The sequence below is a fragment of the Lepisma saccharinum genome, chromosome 2 (assembly GCF_977018435.1).
Source record: "Lepisma saccharinum chromosome 2, izLepSacc3.1, whole genome shotgun sequence".
NCBI lineage: Eukaryota > Metazoa > Arthropoda > Insecta > Zygentoma > Lepismatidae > Lepisma > Lepisma saccharinum.
Window position 1 is genome coordinate 155,388,927 of NC_139230.1, and position 20,925 is coordinate 155,409,851.

Here is a 20,925-nt window from a genome sequence, read left to right on the forward strand (position 1 = left end):
ACGCTACAGATGAAAATATTTCTTGTACAATTTTAGTGAAGGGAAACACAATAAATTTTATGAGCTCGCATTTTAGGTTCATTTTCTTTGAGATATGAGAACTATTACTTTTTCTTTCAACGTACAAACAAGATGAACCATAATTTGAAATGTCAATTTGGCTTGAGAGAATGAAATCATTAAACTCATTGCACTAACACCGATAGTTAAAACATAGTTAAATATTGTTTTTGCCAGGTAGACAATTTCACATATTAATAAATTTATTTCTTTTTTCGTAATGCCTCCTTATTTACTTATTCTTTCTTTTGGTTGACATTTTCATCTTTATGGGCGTGGGTCAAGAGAAATAATAATAATAATTGTTCATTGTTACTTAATGATGAGTACAGCAATAACCAAATACAGCACCACGGCCAATACTTCTACAATTAGTTCACAATACATTTAGGAACCTACTAAGCAATAGCTCTCATGAAATGGTCACTATCAATCTTTGATGAGAGAATATTAGGTAGAGAATCATTTATTTTGTTTCTCCTTCTTAAATACAGTGTTTGTAAATTAAAGAGATTTCAACCACACGTTATATTTAAATGTTACATAATAATTTTGAGTTTTCATACACAGTAATCTGATAAAAGATTCTCAATTGATTCTATTTCTTATTCTGTATGACTTTTAGTTCCTAAGATGCACAATTCACTACCATAATTATGTATTGCACGTAGTATTATTGTGACATATCAAAAACGTAGTTTTCAATCTGTATAAAAGATGTACAAATGAAAATATAAAACCTAGTAACGTTTTAGCATTTTTATGAGTTTATTTTAAGTGTTCATCAAATAATAGTGCTGAATCAATAATTATTCCTAGATCCTTATAATTAGAACACAGTATCACTTTCTGAAATTCAATAAAATAACTGGAGACAAGGAACTGTATTTTATTCTCGTACATCTTATAGTTTTGCATTTAGTAAGATCAATTTGCATTCCACTGATTTTCAAACCATACAACTGCTGACCTCCGTGGCGGAGTGGTTAGCACAGCGCGCTGCGACGCCAGGGGATCTGAGTTCGAATTCTGACCTGGGCATGTTCTTTGTGGTAGAATTCACACCGAAGAGACAGGCGACACGCGACACGAGAGTTTCACACACACCGAAGAGAGACGCGACATGCGACACTAGACACGAGAGTTTCACACTGATGAGCAGGGTTGGCATGTTTAAAACAAAAGTGTTTTAAACAACTTGTTTTAAACGTTTATAACACATGGCTTTGTCTTTTCACAAATGTTTAAAACGTTTAAAACAAAGTGTTTAAAACAAAGTGTTTAAAACATTTTTTCAGACTTGTTTAAAACACATTTTGATACTTAGTGTTTGATAGTTTGTGGTTATTTGCGTGTTTTATAACTATGCCATTCATTCAATGCGTGTTATTCTGTTTATTGTATATAGAAATCTGTTCAGTGGCTGAAAATGTATATTGAATTAACAAAGAAACATATCGTGATGAATACCCGCGGGTCACATTTAAAACACCTAGCTGATTTTTTACAGGTGTTTAAAATATTTTAAAGATTGCATACTACATGAATGAAACCGTTTTGTTCCTCACTTAACACACTGCAAAATGTGCACATTGTTGATAATGTCAGTCGCATTCACGATAAAATACATATTAAAAAAAGACAGTAGCTACCTCGGAGACCCAGTAGGTCTGGCAACTGTGGATTAGTTGAAGCTTCTCGAACAGCCTACATGAGAGATATAAGACTAAAATACATGTGTATTTTAAGAAGTTAACTAAATAACCAACTCTAGCCTTCTTAACCCCGAAGCTTTATAGCTGCAGCAACACAGGCGTTCCACCTCTCCCTATCCTGAGCAAGTTCTATATGCTCTTTTCCATCCTACCGATTTCCTTTAGGTGCAACTCAACATTATCCCTCGATCTTCCTCTTGGTCTTCATACCATCAGGTTTCTCAACAAGAATCCTGTAAACTCTTCTTTCCTCTCCATTCGTGCCACATGGCCTGCCTACCTAAGTCTTCTTGATTTAATTATTCTAATAATATCTGGACATGAATACAAATTATGTAGTTCTAAATTATGTAACCTTATCCACTCACCTGTCTCCTCATCCCTTTTAGGTCCAAAGATTTTCCTAAGGATCTTATTTCAAGTACTCTCAATTTGTGTTCCACTTTCAATGTAAGGGACCAAGTTTCACACCCATATAATACTACAGGCAAAATTACTGTTTTGTATATTTTAACTTTTAGTTTCTTAGATATTAAACGAGAAGACAAAAGTTTATGAAGAGAGAAGTAACATGCATTTCCTGAATTAAGCCTACTTTTTATTTCCTCTTTAATATAATTTTAATTTGTTAGCATTACTCCTAAGTACTTGAATTTGGAAACTGGTTCAAACGAGTTGTTATCAATAATTAGATTTTGATTATTACCTAACACTCGGTTTCAGCCTGTAAGCATATATTTAGTTTTCTCTTTGCTAACTTCCAAACCTATCTCTTTAAGTAGCTGCTTTGAAAAATACTTTAGCTTTCTTCTAATTTGTATTTACATCATCCCCCAGTAAGTCTACATCATCTGCATATGCTAACAACTAAGTCATGGCGTTTAATTTTCGTCCTTCGTTAGTTTCATTTACCTTCCTAACAGCGTATTCTAAGGCAAAATTAAACAGGAATGGAGATAATACATCTCCTTGTTTTAACTCATCATGAATTGTAAATTTGTCAGATATTTTAATATCCACGTGAATTTTGCATTCTGTTTCACTGGTGCTTACTATTATCAAATTATCAAGCTTCTTAGGTATGTAACGACCCAGCGTGGTTATCACATTTAGCTATCCTGCGTGATAGCCATATTCTTTAATATATAATTATTAATGCTTGAGAAATCCACTGCGAGGGTTACGCTTTTGATTTATCTTTTATCTAATTTTGAGTGCATTGTTGTTAAGCATGAAGCATATATTGTTATGGCACACACGTTTTGGTTAAAGAAAGCATGCTAAATACCCTGCGTGGTTTACGCATTCAGTTATCTTTTGTGCAGTAATTGTTGTTTAATTTGTAACTTGCATTGTTGAATCTCTTTATCTTTAACGTGTTCAGTTTAGCGCACAAGTGTTAAGTTTATATCGCCACATGCTAGTGGTTTTTACAATGCTAAACTTGATATTTTATAACGCACGAGTTGCATCTCGTGAATTGAAGGGAGTTTGCAACGCTGCAGCCGGCTTAGTTCCGATCTTCTCCACCCGCCTCAGTGCTGCCACCAAACAGTATATAAACAAAGCAGCGAGGCCCGGAGCTCAGTCGACTGCCAGATGCCGACTGCGAAAGACCTGGTTCCCAGATCTAGTCTGGAAGTTTCCCCTACCAGGATCCAATAGCTTTCTTGAGAAGGAAGGAGGATAAAAGAAAAGCAGTTTTCCTACCTACCTGGTCTGCCCCATAAGAGCTTGATGTGCTACTCTTGGGTCGTGGCGGCCCAAGCCCAAGTCTCCTGGGTGCTTCCAGACCTACCCTTTGTACCTTGCCGTCTCTTGCTACTGACTGGACATGCCAAGGGACCGAACCGTTCCCTTGTCGTAGCTGGATTGACTTTGCGGCGTCCATTCACACCAACACCTTTGTGAAACCGCGGGCCCCTTGGCCCGTCCCTCGCTATTGACGCTTTCGCATGTTGTCCCCAGACGGCGTGGCACGTGACGGCTACCAAGGTTTCTATTGGTTACCTGTACTAGTTGGTTCCCCCCCTAAATTAGATAAACATACTAATACTGCCCAGGTACCTCACTGAGGAGGATTTAAGAGCGTATGTGCTAAACTGGTTATTTACATGCGTGTATAAATATAAATAAACTTTTACAAGTTGACCTTTGACTTTTCCATACTAAACCCCGCAAGCCCTGAGATACTTTGAGTCCATGTCTTCGGCTGGCTACAAGCTAGCATATATGGGTACACTTTTGCACCGCTCCGTGGTGTAGTTTGCAGTGCTCCGGCGCACGGACGTTGCAAAAGTTTTTGGCGTCCAACGTGGGGCGCGAATTTGCAAAAACACAGGGCTCGACTTGTAAAACGTGGGGTCGGATTGGTTACATAGTGAAGCCGTATATGGACTAGAAGTGGCTCACTGGTTGAAGTGCAAGTGCTAGTGACAGTGTTCGTCTATTGAATTCACGAAGGTAGTGAAGGTAAAGTGGTTTGGGATAACCATACAGAATTCACGAAGGTAAAGTGTTGTGACATATTCGCGTGTGACAAAATGGAAAGAGAAACGTCCGGAATGAGTCTACGGAGCAGAGGGAGAAAATCCAAGGAAGGTGAGACTGGGTTCGCATGCTGTGATGATCCTGGAGCCGAGATGGAGTCCTTCCAGTGTTTCAAGAATTTCCATTGGATATGCGAGGGGCAAGAAGAGACCTCAGAGACTGTTGCAGAGGCTAGGTGTAAAACATGCTTATCAGTACCCTTGGTAGCGTCCCTGCTTGAACCAAGTCTTCCAAGTAAGACCCAATCAGATCATTGGCTGCTGGAGTGGTTGATGAAAGATAAAGAGGAACGTAAGAAAGAAGAGGAAGAGCGTAGACAGATTGATGAAAAACAAAGAAAAAAGGAAACTACTCAATTAGAGAATACTCGAAAGAAAGAGTTGTTAGAGCTGAGAAAGGTGGTCGAATCCATGGAGGAGAGGAGACTCCTTGAGAAGGAAGAGGAGATAGCCCGTATTAAAGAAGAGAAAGCAGAAGAAGAAGCAAAAAGGGCCAGAGAGAAAGCAGAAGAAGAAGCTAAAAGGGCCAGAGAGAAAGCAGTAGAAGAAGCAAAAAGGGCCAGAGAGAAAGCAGAAGAAGAAGCTAAAAGAAAAGAAGAGGTACAAGAGTTTAGGACTCTGATAAAGTCTCTTGAAGAGAAAAGAGAGGTGGAGAAGAGAGAAGCTGAAGAGAAAAGAGAAAGGGAGTTAGAAGTTCTCCGTGTCCTGGTGGAAAGTCAAGAAGAAAAGAGAAAGAAAGATAAGGAAGAAGAGGAAGAAAGAAGGCAGCTAGAAGCCGAGAAAGGTAGAGAGGAGTTGCGAACGCTTTTCTCTCAGCTTAAGGTTGACCAACGAGATAGTGTTAGAGAAGAGTTGGAGAAAATCCGGATCTCTTGCCAACAGGAGGTAGTAAGGGTAGTAGAAGAACAACTAGAGCCCTTAGCTGAGTGGCGTGGAGAGATAGAAAGAGAGCATGAGCAAATGAAGAGCAATCTAGATACCTGCTTAGAGCTGGTCCAGTCTAGAGTGGAAGCTACTAATGAAGATCCCGAGAGGGTTAAACATATAGAGGCCTCTGTCGAAGCAATGAGTTCAGTGGTAAAAACCCTTGGGGAAAGGACTGAGCAGATGGAAAAAACTGTACGAGAGCAGAAGGAGGCTGCCGATGCATTGACGCGGAATCTCCGGGAAGAAGTTGTAACAACTGCTGGAGAAAAAGTGAGCTCTCTCCGTGAAGAGACCAAGAGACTGGAAGTGTCCCTTCGAAAAGAGATCCATGAACAAACTGGAACTATAATTAGAAGAGAAGGTGAGCTGCAGGATAAGTTTCAAAGACTGCAGTTGCAAACCGAAGCCACTTCAGATGTACTCCCGGATTCTATTGAACGGGGTGGAAGCTTAAACCCGGAAGCGGTCACCTTTGAACCTCCTAGAGTAGTGCAAAGTCCCTACTGCGTCGAAAGAACAGTTCGAACAGATAGAAGTAAGCGACCTAGAGAGGGAGACAGTTCTGATGGATCTCCTCCTCGACGTAGAGCCGATTTCAAGATGCCTAGAATGGCTGATATCGCCCACATACCAAAATTCAAAGGCGATATCGAGGCCCAATCGGCAGAGAAGTACCTTAGAGAGCTCAATGTCAGTTTCGAGCTTATGCAGATACCTGAGCACTATAGACTTGAGTTACTTCCTAGAGTATTTGCAGGCAAGGCTGAACATTGGCTGGCGGGAAACATAGATAGTTTTGTCAACTATGCCGACTTTTGCCTAAGATTTAAGGAGGAGTTTGCCTCTGAGAAAGCCAAACAGAGACAGTTAACTGCTGTGAGAAATCGACGATATTTTCGCCCAGTCCACGAGAATATGGAGAGCTTCGCTTGGAGCATCTACGCTGCCTATCGAAACTTGAGTGACAATTTCAGCGAAAGTGAAGTGCTGAATCTAATAATAGGACAGCTGCCGAATCGTATCCGGAACCTCTGCCTTGCGCATGCTCCAAGATCAGTTGATGAATTGACCAGTTTTCTCAAGGACTTCGACATCTATGACGATCCCGATGCCTGGAGAAATAAGGAAGACCCCAAGAGTAAAGAGCCTGGAATCAATAATAAGAGCTTCAAAGTCCGCAACATCGAGACCAGAACCAGCGGTAGAGAAAGGAATGCTGCGAGGAATCCAAAGTTTTATAGAAGACAAGGCTGGAGAGGAGCGGACCGCAGCCAACAGGATGGTCAGAGGAACTTTAATCGACCTTATCCAGAAAGAGGTCGAAGCTTCCCTGATATAAGGAATTATCAGGATGGGAGTTCCCCTAGACGATACTCACCTCGGGATGCAGAACAGACTAGAAGGCAGTCACCAACCAGAGAAGACTTTACCTCTGAGCAGGAGGAAGCCCTAGAGACAACCCGGGACTTCCTGCATAATCAAAGGTCACAGTCTAGTCAAACAAACTAGAGCCTTGTCTAGGTGCTTCGTTCCCATTTAGGCAAGGGGCCTCGGAGGAGCGACCACTAAGGTCTATCCAGGAACTAAAAGTAAATTTTCAATTGTCCGAAACAGAGGAAATAAATTTGCAAAGTGATCTGAAATCTGCACGAGCCTCTAAGACCAGTTACAAATCACCAGCAGTGTCTGCAAAATTAATGGAAATACCGATAAACTGTATAATTGATACCGGAAGCGAATGTTCATTTCTAAGTCATAATGTCTGGACTAAACTAAAGGATCAAATACCAGGCATTCAGGTACAAAAGGTTCCAGAAATAAGATTAGTTGATTTCTCTGGTACCCACAGAAAGCGAGTTTTTGGAAGTAGGCGAGTAGAGCTAGAATTCGGCGGAATATATTTTAGTACTGCAGTTTTTATGTTGAAGAAATATGTTGCGATTCTTCTTGAAGTCATGTCATGCTTCAGACAGCACTCAGCAGGGTTGGTTTTCGTGAAGACTCCTGAACATGAGGAAGGGAATCCTCTGGATATTGAAGCTGTGCGGTACATCCACGTAGGCCAGGTAGAGAAGGCTGAGATGTATAAATCCGCTGACCTCTCAAGGAAGGTAGAGGTATTAGATATTTTGACTGATTCCCATAAGCAGGAGTTCCTAAATGTGCTGAGACGCAATTTGGAGATTATTCTTGAGAAGCTCGTACCATTGAAGAATGTTGGATATAAGCAGTGTGCCGAGACAGTTCTTTACGAGTCGCATTCTATACCGCTTTTCCTGATGGCTTTACTGGAGAATGAAGATTGGAAGATTTGGAACTTCGTCCAGCTAATATTGTGTCTCATTATGAATTTATTGGTTATGAGTTCGCTGATTAACTTGCCATGCACCCTGTCTCAGATATTTCGAAGTGTTTTTCCTCTTGGGTTGCTATTCCGTGTATCCCTGTCTAATGAAGTTCTGGACTACTTCACCATCTCTACGACGAAGCCATATCTAAACCCTCTAGAAAGGCTCAACAATTGTTGATATAGAAGAATGAAAGTAAAAAGAAACGCTCTTCAATTAGAAGAAGGTGACTTGGTTCTTGTCAGGAATCACAAGTTAAGTTCCCGAAAGAATTGGACTATCGCCAAATTGTTTGAGGTATACATTGGCCCCTATGTCGCCTCGGATGTTCTAAGCAACACTGCCCTGCTGTTGAACCCGACGACCAAGAACCCAGTCGACCGAGTGAATTTTGACAACCTTCATCTCTTCAGGTGTTCCCCCGAAAGGAGAAGACAAATAGTGAATGAAGAAAAGACTTAGTGATTGAAGAGTAAAAGAGATATAGACTCTGGTTTACCAAAAATGTTTCTGAAAATTTAAACTTTTTAATTTTCCTCAAAATTTTTGCACGAGAGAGGGGCATATGTAACGACCCTGCGTGGTTATCACATTTAGCTATCCTGCGTGATAGCCATATTCTTTAATATATAATTATTAATGCTTGAGAAATCCACTGCGAGGGTTACGCTTTTGATTTATCTTTTATCTAATTTTGAGTGCATTGTTGTTAAGCATGAAGCATATATTGTTATGGCACACACGTTTTGGTTAAAGAAAGCATGCTAAATACCCTGCGTGGTTTACGCATTCAGTTATCTTTTGTGCAGTAATTGTTGTTTAATTTGTAACTTTCATTGTTGAATCTCTTTATCTTTAACGTGTTCAGTTTAGCGCACAAGTGTTAAGTTTATATCGCCACATGCTAGTGGTTTTTACAATGCTAAACTTGATATTTTATAACGCACGAGTTGCATCTCGTGAATTGAAGGGAGTTTGCAACGCTGCAGCCGGCTTAGTTCCGATCTTCTCCACCCGCCTCAGTGCTGCCACCAAACAGTATATAAACAAAGCAGCGAGGCCCGGAGCTCAGTCGACTGCCAGATGCCGACTGCGAAAGACCTGGTTCCCAGATCTAGTCTGGAAGTTTCCCCTACCAGGATCCAATAGCTTTCTTGAGAAGGAAGGAGGAGAAAAGAAAAGCAGTTTTCCTACTTACCTGGTCTGCCCCATAAGAGCTTGATGTGCTACCCTTGGGTCGTGGCGGCCCAAGCCCAAGTCTCCTGGGTGCTTCCAGACCTACCCTTTGTACCTTGCCGTCTCTTGCTACTGACTGGACATGCCAAGGGACCGAACCGTTCCCTTGTCGTAGCTGGATTGACTTTGCGGCGTCCTTTCACACCAACACCTTTGTGAAACCGCGGGCCCCTTGGCCCGTCCCTCGCTATTGACGCTTTCGCATGTTGTCCCCAGACGGCGTGGCACGTGACGGCTACCAAGGTTCCTATTGGTTACCTGTACTAGTTGGTTCCCCCCCTAAATTAGATAAACATACTAATACTGCCCAGGTACCTCACTGAGGAGGATTTAAGAGCGTATGTGCTAAACTGGTTATTTACATGCGTGTATAAATATAAATAAACTTTTACAAGTTGACCTTTGACCTTTCCATACTAAACCCCGCAAGCCCTGAGATACTTTGAGTCCATGTCTTCGGCTGGCTACAAGCTAGCATATATGGGTACACTTTTGCACCGCTCCGTGGTGTAGTTTGCAGTGCTCCGGCGCACGGACGTTGCAAAAGTTTTTGGCGCCCAACGTGGGGCGCGAATTTGCAAAAACACAGGGCTCGACTTGTAAAACGTGGGGTCGGATTGGTTACATAGTGAAGCCGTATATGGACTAGAAGTGGCTCACTGGTTGAAGTGCAAGTGCTAGTGACAGTGTTCGTCTATTGAATTCACGAAGGTAGTGAAGGTAAAGTGGTTTGGGATAACCATACAGAATTCACGAAGGTAAAGTGTTGTGACATATTCGCGTGTGACAAAATGGAAAGAGAAACGTCCGGAATGAGTCTACGGAGCAGAGGGAGAAAATCCAAGGAAGGTGAGACTGGGTTCGCATGCTGTGATGATCCTGGAGCCGAGATGGAGTCCTTCCAGTGTTTCAAGAATTTCCATTGGATATGCGAGGGGCAAGAAGAGACCTCAGAGACTGTTGCAGAGGCTAGGTGTAAAACATGCTTATCAGTACCCTTGGTAGCGTCCCTGCTTGAACCAAGTCTTCCAAGTAAGACCCAATCAGATCATTGGCTGCTGGAGTGGTTGATGAAAGATAAAGAGGAACGTAAGAAAGAAGAGGAAGAGCGTAGACAGATTGATGAAAAACAAAGAAAAAAGGAAACTACTCAATTAGAGAATACTCGAAAGAAAGAGTTGTTAGAGCTGAGAAAGGTGGTCGAATCCATGGAGGAGAGGAGACTCCTTGAGAAGGAAGAGGAGATAGCCCGTATTAAAGAAGAGAAAGCAGAAGAAGAAGCAAAAAGGGCCAGAGAGAAAGCAGAAGAAGAAGCTAAAAGGGCCAGAGAGAAAGCAGTAGAAGAAGCAAAAAGGGCCAGAGAGAAAGCAGAAGAAGAAGCTAAAAGAAAAGAAGAGGTACAAGAGTTTAGGACTCTGATAAAGTCTCTTGAAGAGAAAAGAGAGGTGGAGAAGAGAGAAGCTGAAGAGAAAAGAGAAAGGGAGTTAGAAGTTCTCCGTGTCCTGGTGGAAAGTCAAGAAGAAAAGAGAAAGAAAGATAAGGAAGAAGAGGAAGAAAGAAGGCAGCTAGAAGCCGAGAAAGGTAGAGAGGAGTTGCGAACGCTTTTCTCTCAGCTTAAGGTTGACCAACGAGATAGTGTTAGAGAAGAGTTGGAGAAAATCCGGATCTCTTGCCAACAGGAGGTAGTAAGGGTAGTAGAAGAACAACTAGAGCCCTTAGCTGAGTGGCGTGGAGAGATAGAAAGAGAGCATGAGCAAATGAAGAGCAATCTAGATACCTGCTTAGAGCTGGTCCAGTCTAGAGTGGAAGCTACTAATGAAGATCCCGAGAGGGTTAAACATATAGAGGCCTCTGTCGAAGCAATGAGTTCAGTGGTAAAAACCCTTGGGGAAAGGACTGAGCAGATGGAAAAAACTGTACGAGAGCAGAAGGAGGCTGCCGATGCATTGACGCGGAATCTCCGGGAAGAAGTTGTAACAACTGCTGGAGAAAAAGTGAGCTCTCTCCGTGAAAAGACCAAGAGACTGGAAGTGTCCCTTCGAAAAGAGATCCATGAACAAACTGGAACTATAATTGGAAGAGTAGGTGAGCTGCAGGATAAGTTTCAAAGACTGCAGTTGCAAACCGAAGCCACTTCAGATGTACTCCCGGATTCTATTGAACGGGGTGGAAGCTTAAACCCGGAAGCGGTCACGTTTGAACCTCCTAGAGTAGTGCAAAGTCCCTACTGCGTCGAAAGAACAGTTCGAACAGATAGAAGTAAGCGACCTAGAGAGGGAGACAGTTCTGATGGATCTCCTCCTCGACGTAGAGCCGATTTCAATATGCCTAGAATGGCTGATATCGCCCACATACCAAAATTCAAAGGCGATATCGAGGCCCAATCGGCAGAGAAGTACCTTAGAGAGCTCAATGTCAGTTTCGAGCTTATGCAGATACCTGAGCACTATAGACTTGAGTTACTTCCTAGAGTATTTGCAGGCAAGGCTGAACATTGGCTGGCGGGAAACATAGATAGTTTTGTCAACTATGCCGACTTTTGCCTAAGATTTAAGGAGGAGTTTGCCTCTGAGAAAGCCAAACAGAGACAGTTAACTGCTGTGAGAAATCGACGATATTTTCGCCCAGTCCACGAGAATATGGAGAGCTTCGCTTGGAGCATCTACGCTGCCTATCGAAACTTGAGTGACAATTTCAGCGAAAGTGAAGTGCTGAATCTAATAATAGGACAGCTGCCGAATCGTATCCGGAACCTCTGCCTTGCGCATGCTCCAAGATCAGTTGATGAATTGACCAGTTTTCTCAAGGACTTCGACATCTATGACGATCCCGATGCCTGGAGAAATAAGGAAGACCCCAAGAGTAAAGAGCCTGGAATCAATAATAAGAGCTTCAAAGTCCGCAACATCGAGACCAGAACCAGCGGTAGAGAAAGGAATGCTGCGAGGAATCCAAAGTTTTATAGAAGACAAGGCTGGAGAGGAGCGGACCGCAGCCAACAGGATGGTCAGAGGAACTTTAATCGACCTTATCCAGAAAGAGGTCGAAGCTTCCCTGATATAAGGAATTATCAGGATGGGAGTTCCCCTAGACGATACTCACCTCGGGATGCAGAACAGACTAGAAGGCAGTCACCAACCAGAGAAGACTTTACCTCTGAGCAGGAGGAAGCCCTAGAGACAACCCGGGACTTCCTGCATAATCAAAGGTCACAGTCTAGTCAAACAAACTAGAGCCTTGTCTAGGTGCTTCGTTCCCATTTAGGCAAGGGGCCTCGGAGGAGCGACCACTAAGGTCTATCCAGGAACTAAAAGTAAATTTTCAATTGTCCGAAACAGAGGAAATAAATTTGCAAAGTGATCTGAAATCTGCACGAGCCTCTAAGACCAGTTACAAATCACCAGCAGTGTCTGCAAAATTAATGGAAATACCGATAAACTGTATAATTGATACCGGAAGCGAATGTTCATTTCTAAGTCATAATGTCTGGACTAAACTAAAGGATCAAATACCAGGCATTCAGGTACAAAAGGTTCCAGAAATAAGATTAGTTGATTTCTCTGGTACCCACAGAAAGCGAGTTTTTGGAAGTAGGCGAGTAGAGCTAGAATTCGGCGGAATATATTTTAGTACTGCAGTTTTTATGTTGAAGAAATATGTTGCGATTCTTCTTGAAGTCATGTCATGCTTCAGACAGCACTCAGCAGGGTTGGTTTTCGTGAAGACTCCTGAACATGAGGAAGGGAATCCTCTGGATATTGAAGCTGTGCGGTACATCCACGTAGGCCAGGTAGAGAAGGCTGAGATGTATAAATCCGCTGACCTCTCAAGGAAGGTAGAGGTATTAGATATTTTGACTGATTCCCATAAGCAGGAGTTCCTAAATGTGCTGAGACGCAATTTGGAGATTATTCTTGAGAAGCTCGTACCATTGAAGAATGTTGGATATAAGCAGTGTGCCGAGACAGTTCTTTACGAGTCGCATTCTATACCGCTTTTCCTGATGGCTTTACTGGAGAATGAAGATTGGAAGATTTGGAACTTCGTCCAGCTAATATTGTGTCTCATTATGAATTTATTGGTTATGAGTTCGCTGATTAACTTGCCATGCACCCTGTCTCAGATATTTCGAAGTGTTTTTCCTCTTGGGTTGCTATTCCGTGTATCCCTGTCTAATGAAGTTCTGGACTACTTCACCATCTCTACGACGAAGCCATATCTAAACCCTCTAGAAAGGCTCAACAATTGTTGATATAGAAGAATGAAAGTAAAAAGAAACGCTCTTCAATTAGAAGAAGGTGACTTGGTTCTTGTCAGGAATCACAAGTTAAGTTCCCGAAAGAATAGGACTATCGCCAAATTGTTTGAGGTATACATTGGCCCCTATGTCGCCTCGGATGTTCGAAGCAACACTGCCCTGCTGTTGAACCCAACGACCAAGAACCCAGTCGACCGAGTGAATTTTGACAACCTTCGTCTCTTCAGGTGTTCCCCCGAAAGGAGAAGACAAATAGTGAATGAAGAAAAGACTTAGTGATTGAAGAGTAAAAGAGATATAGACTCTGGTTTACCAAAAATGTTTCTGAAAATTTAAACTTTTTAATTTTCCTCAAAATTTTTGCCCGAGAGAGGGGCATATGTAACGACCCTGCGTGGTTATCACATTTAGCTATCCTGCGTGATAGCCATATTCTTTAATATATAATTATTAATGCTTGAGAAATCCACTGCGAGGGTTACGCTTTTGATTTATCTTTTATCTAATTTTGAGTGCATTGTTGTTAAGCATGAAGCATATATTGTTATGGCACACACGTTTTGGTTAAAGAAAGCATGCTAAATACCCTGCGTGGTTTACGCATTCAGTTATCTTTTGTGCAGTAATTGTTGTTTAATTTGTAACTTGCATTGTTGAATCTCTTTATCTTTAACGTGTTCAGTTTAGTGCACAAGTGTTAAGTTTATATCGCCACATGCTAGTGGTTTTTACAATGCTAAACTTGATATTTTATAACGCACGAGTTGCATCTCGTGAATTGAAGGGAGTTTGCAACGCTGCAGCCGGCTTAGTTGCACCGCTCCGTGGTGTAGTTTGCAGTGCTCCGGCGCACGGACGTTGCAGGTATCCCAAACTCGACTAATATATTATATAATTTATCTCTTTTAAGTGAATCTTATGCTTTTTTTAAAATCAATGAGTAGCTGATGGACATTCTGATTATATTCCCACTTCTTCTCAAGTGTCTGTCTGATGTAAAAAAAATGATCTGTTACGTTTAAATCTACATTAATAATCACCTATAATTTCATTAGCATATGGGGTTAGTCTTGCTAAATGAATGTTAGATAATAATTTATATGTTGTTGAAAGCAGAGAAATCCCACGGTAAATTATTGCAGTTCCTTTTTTCATCACCTTTTTATACACAGGAACAATTATGGATTATTTATGGAGTTGAAGACTAAAGTTGGTAAACACTGTAAGTGCCACAATAATTCAAACACCGTTTTCCACGTTAAACTGTGAAATGTGCCATGCTCTATAATGTGGTAATCGTGAAATGTGGCAGATAGCCCTCTAAGTAGTTTAAAGGACGTGTAAAGAGGTCACTATTGTGAACGTTCTTAACGGCTGATGTGCTCAACGATGGGATTTCCCAACACTTTCGCTTTTGGCACTTACAAAGTTTACTACTTTTAATCCTCAGTTAGTCAAGTATTTACTTTATATAAGATACCCAGTCCATCCTTGGATGATTAACAGATTCTTTATTAATCATTGTTCTTAGAAAATAAGTCTTCTTGGCATTATGTTTCAAAAGTTTTTTTTGTTTAAAACATGTTTTTTCTGATCTTGTTTAAAGCACTTGAAACATGTTCAAAACAAAAAAAACTGTGTGTTTTGTTTCTTTAAAAATAAGCACAAATTTTGCCAACCCTGCCAAAGAGACAAGATGCACGCTTTACGCAGCAAGTAACACTTGTTTCTTTGTCCAGTTCGCATGATGATGTCGATATAATTGCATTAATTAGTTTATTAGTCACCCAAAGAAACGTAACAAGATACATTGTTGCATCTAAATCGCATTGTAAAAATTGTGCAAGTTATTGAAACTCGGGAGAGGCATGTTGTGCATAAGAAAACTGAGATATAATATGCACTTACATCAAACTGTATACGTTAGACTTTCCAGCCTGGATAAAGCGAATACCTAAACACTAGAGAAATGGTTCTCAATCTTCGTGATACCATGTCCCGGTATTTGTTTTAAGTCAATGCCCTTAGCACAAGAATTTTCCTCGTAAATACCTTTACAGTAATAAATATTTTATGCATGAATTAACATGTACCTATGAAATTAAATATTGATAAATGAGTTCAAGCATAATCAGAGAGTAATAATAGTTTGATTACATGTGTAGAATTGTTGACAAATATAAAAATATGAATGACGAAGTGGTAATGTCGTCTCCTTGTAATTAAGTGATGCCGAGTTCGATAACCGGTGGAGGCACATTGTGGTGTGGGTCCCACTTTAAACTCTAGGTCGATCCCTGATAAGTATATTTGTGCATAAAATGGACTTAAAGAACGAAAATTCACAACTCAAATATGATATTGGGATTATGATAGTTGTCAACCATTTTCAATAGAACATTTCGCAGCTCAGTATAGTTGATACGAGGGCGTGGTATAGGGTCGCGGCCCGACGGTTGAGAAACAATGCACTAGATTACTTTACCATGTTGACTGATCTATTTTGGACTAAAGTGCCTCCATATGCTGGCTTTTTCAAATAAAAAGAGTCACGTCGTAAATGGCGAAAACACGTCCTCTTTGCACGATGTTGAAGGCAAATTACAGTCGATAACTGCATAAAAACTTGATAAAGCGAAAAGAACGTTGTGTTCAAATCTTAAAACATTGTTAAAACATTTTACATAGGCGTGCGCAGACCCTCTGATTAGGGGAAGGCAAAAGCCTTGATGAAGTTCAGTCGGGAAATAGAAAAATAAAATTTTACGAAAAGAATTTTTATATTTATAAAATTTGAAGTCTAGGGGCAATTGCCCCTCTGTGCCCCCTGCGGGTGCTTCTGGCAGTCTGGAAGAAATAATGCAAGAAGGACGTGAAAACTAATTCAATCTTCAGTATTTTTTTGTCCTGCTACTCTTAAGATTCTGTTAGTCTTGCATTATTTTACTTCGATGTTTGCTGGCCTCCCCGATGGAGCAGTGGTGGCGTCGTTGCCTTGTAATCAAGTGGTCTCGGGTTCGATAGCCGGTGGAGGCACATAGTGGTTTGGATCCCACTTTTAACTGTAGGTACAGTCCCGTTTAGCCTTAGTGTGCATAAAGTGTACTTAAAACACCATTCTAATTAATCAATCAATTCAACGTTTGGCCCCCTAGAATTGATTCCCGTCCAAGGTTGGATAAAGGCAATGCCAGCTGCCCCCTTGCGATTGTGCCACTAAACTCCCTTCCCCGTAGTTGCTTCGAACTTTGATCGCCTTGAAAATACTTCCATTTCTTTAAGAGTATAATATCGTTTAATAACACAATAAGATGATTCCTCTACACTACATTTCTAAGTGAAAGTATAATAATATAGGGGCATGGAACGTCTGGAAGGGGGGGGGCAAGGATGGCCATATCTCCCCCTTCGAAAGCGAATGTCAACCTAAAAGTATATATTTTACACGTATAACTTGATTTCAATCATAGTAATTTACATGCCCGACCCTGTGGCCGAGTGGTTAGCACATCGCGCTGCGACGCCAAGGGTCCCGGATTCGAATCCCGGTCGGGCTTGGTTGTTTGTTAATGTCCATTCATCAATTTCATCATTTCATCACTCATCCCCATCTTCGCAAATTAGCCAAGAGGCACAAAACGCGAAGTAAAATAAACTAAATCAATCAATCAATAGTAATTTACATTAATTATTATGTGATAATTTCAAATTCAAGTGGTGTTTCTTGAGAGGGGCAGCACTATTATAGGGTAATATGCCCCATGGAAAAATACCTTATTTGCCCCTTTGTGGAAAAAAATGCGAACGTCAGTGATTAGGGGGGCAACTGCCACCCGTGCGCACGCCTATGCATTGTACATATCGATACTTAATTATAATCAACAAATTTGAGCTTCAAATACTTTGTAAGGCCTCTGGTTGGGGAGTGAAGCATTCACTGCGCAAACGCGAACAACAAACTGAAACGACACGATACACGATACTAAGAAAACGGCACAGTCCGAGACACGCAAGCGACATGCGACACATGGAACTTGCCGTGTGTCTTCCGTTCGAAATGTTGCATTGATTACTGAGGGTTCGCTTCCAAACGACACGTGTCGCATGTCTCTTCGGTGTGAATTCTCCCTGTGGGTGTCCATTCATGAACTTCATCATATTTTCACTCATCATCATCTTCGAGATTAGCCAAAGTGGAATAAAAGCAAAGCAAAGTAACCCAAATATCAATCAATGAAATAAAAAAAACAACATTTTGCACTTTGTCGTTTCAAAGATATATCTTTTATTTAAATGTTTGAGACATTTGGATCAAATCTTGTAACGAAAACAGCCTTCTCTATCTTCCGTTCTGGTGAAACTGGCAACCTTTTACAGTGGCTTGACCTTGAACTTATTTTTTAGCTTCCACTGGTTTGCTTACACTTTACATCGGAAGCGTTTGGTTCATTTTTAGAAATTTGACCGAAGGCCTGTTTGTATCGGATTGGGTGGTGGTGTTTTACCCTTCAATCATTATCTTTTTCCGTGTTTAAAGCTTTTGCTGTCTTAACTACAGTACATCTCAAGGGTCTGTGGAGCAACGCCGCCCATAACGGTAGAGAAGGGTAGTGAGTTGGAGGACCGAAGCACTTCGCGCTGCTTCAGCGCGTTTCTCCCTCCATGCAATCCACATTCCTCTCATGCGTTCATTGGTCGAGCCCTCTTGAGTCACTACTTGCGCAGAGGACTTGCTGTCGTTCGCTACCTCCACAGACTCCTGGCTATAGTATACCTACTTTGTTCGGACAACACTGTGTCTCGATTGAAGCACTTAAGAAAAGGAATGCTTCTGGTTCATTTCTTCAAGCTTCTTTCTCAATTATATATTGCGAACCTTATTTACAACTATTTCAGCTCGAGAAAGTGACTTCACTCACATAATTCAAAACACGATACTTGTTGTTATTAATACCACACTTATGAACTTGATTATCATCATCATTAATTTTATCTCGCCACTATTATCATCACTATATTTACTTTCAAAACTAATTTCGGTAACGTTACTTACAGCCTTACTGGGCCTCCCCGATGGCGCAGTGGTAACGTCGTCGCCTTGAAAGCAAGGAGTCCCGGGTTCCATACCCGGTGGAGACACATAGTGGTTCGGATCCCACTGTAAATTGTAAGTCCAGTCCCGATTAACCTTACTGTGCATAAAGTGGACTTGAAACACGAAATCAACAACACCTTTCAGCCTTGCTACTACCTCCATCAGCCATGGAGTCACTGATTCATTCATTATCATTTATTAAAAAAAAATCAAAATCCGTAGAAAACCAATACAACAATCCATTCACCATAAGATTCACATCACCATAAAAAAAATATTGATATCATCAGAAGAGTCATTGCATCAAAACACCGTTGAGAAAAAAAATAAAACACGTAGAAAAAAAATGAAAACTGTAGGTCAAAGCCTCTTGTGTACTCACAAAGTACGAGCATCAATAAAGAAGTCTTGAGACATGGATAAAAAAATAATCATATAGGTTTGACACTGAACTAGTTTTGAATTAAAGATGGCAACACGATAACAGAAAAACACATGTCAGCACACTGGGAAGGAACGCCGCATAACACACGTGGTTTTATTGACTGTTCGCGGAGTTCAAAGTACACACTGAATAACACACACGCGGTCGGGCGGGGCATTGAGGTAGCGTTACAGTGGCAACGCCATAGACTGCAGGGCGCTATTGGCAGAGTGAAATCTGTAGCAGACGATAAAACACATAACAAAGAGACTTATCGCACACAGGGCGTGAAATGTAGATCCACTAAAAATATGGGCAGCACCCATGGGCTCAAATTTTGCGCTGTAACCTACATATTTGTGAACTAAATATGCGTGCCTGACGGTATTTGATGGAGGCTGAACACTGGAACACACTTTCAGCCGATGAAAAACGACAATGCGTATCACGTGATAGCAGTAAACAAGGGCAACACGCACTGTCTGGGAGGGGCTTTGCCGATGTAGGTCGCCGTGACGTCATGGAAGGGCAGTCTGGAATTCAAGCTTACGATGTCGGTTCGGGTCGGTAGACGTCCTAAGTAAAACGTTCCACAGCTGGATCGCGGCCTGGAAGATGGGAAAAGCCGCCAAATGGTCCAGACAGGATTGGGTCCTTTGGTGCTGGAAGTCCACAAGATCGTCGTCGTTCTCTGCGATGAGCCTAGATCTCTCGCTCGGAAGCAGGTGGTCGTCATGATGAATCCATCCGGTAGCATTCGTGGCGATGAGAATGAAACAAGCGCAAAAAGGGAAAAATTAGGAAAAATGTAAAAGGTAGTGGAGCAGAGTTATAATAAATGATGGCGGGTGATAAAATCGATAGAAAAAGGACTTTCATATAAAAATTGGGAATTATTTTGGGGCGAAGGGGAGGTAATATCTGATCGTAGTGACGGCGAAGGGGCGTTGTTGTTTATATGACGCAGAATTTTTAAGGGGACCTGTTTATGAGTGACAGGCATGAGGAAAGTTCGCCGGGGGGAAATGGGGGGGTGGGAAGTTGGTGTTGGAATAGCCGGCTTAGCCGGGAATGAAATGAGAAAAGAAAGGGGAGTTCAGCGATAATAGAACAAACTAAGTGATTACGAGACATTTCCGTCTGTAATATGTGTAAATGTCGTATATAAAAATAATTGCAAGAATTTTACGTGTATTGTGGTCAAAGGATTAAGCGCCTTCGATTCGCTGCTAATAAAAAAAATTGAAAAAGAAGTGAAAAAGAGTAAGTAATATGGTTATAGAAACTTCATGGAAAAAGAGAGTAGGTTTTAATTTCATGGGATATGAGCTATACCATGTTGTATGCTATCAATAATTGAACTATAAAATTAAAAGAGAGAGTGGGAACATTTGCCTATATTTATTATATGCTTTGTTAACATATTTAGTGCATTGCAGCTTTCAAAGAAGCAGTTCGCGTTACACCTGAGCGTAAATAAAAAAAATTGCTATGGCCAGAAACCATTAGTTCAGCAAGTTCTACGCAGTTCATTTGTTCTTTAAATCATTCATCTTTTTCTATCTTAGTTCTGTCTTTCTTTCTTTGTACTTTTTTTTTTCATTTGAGCGTATATGTACCAGCAAATGGGAAAAAAAAATGTTTGCTAGTGAGAATCATAAACGTGCTAAGTACTTATTAGTCAAATCAGCTAAGTGATATGTTCTGACTATTACTATGCGTCTAATCGCAAATTATAAAATGACATTAAATATCAGTAGAAATTAATTATTAGGCAAGAGATTTATTATAAATATTCCGACGATTGAGATAGCATTCTGTAATCCTGGACTCGTTAAAAATAAAAATGATTTCGTTCTAACGAAGAAGTGCAGTGCGAGCATGGGAAGTTGAAAAGGGGGGGGGGTCGATGAGCGTGAGAAAATGCTGGATCATGGGATGTTAGCATGTGCAAAGTACGTAACGAGGAGGCTAAAGAGAGGCAGAACGGAGTGGAGTGGTAATGAATGTTAGCGTATATGTTAGTGGGGTTTTTATGGCACTAGTCGTAGCGGGCTTTGAGTCTAGAAACAGTAATCGTGTCAGTCTTTTGTTTACTCCGTCCGTCGATGAAAGTGACTTCATAGGAATTCTCGTTAACTTTGCGAAGAATAGTTCCTTTATACTTATAAGAGGACGCAAAGGCATTTGACACGCCTGGAGTCGGAGTGGCATCTAGAATCCACACATGTTGACCTGGTAAGTACTGTATTTGCCTAGAAGTGCGGTCTATATACTTTTTCTGCTGTTCGTAACGTTTATGTAAATTGTCGT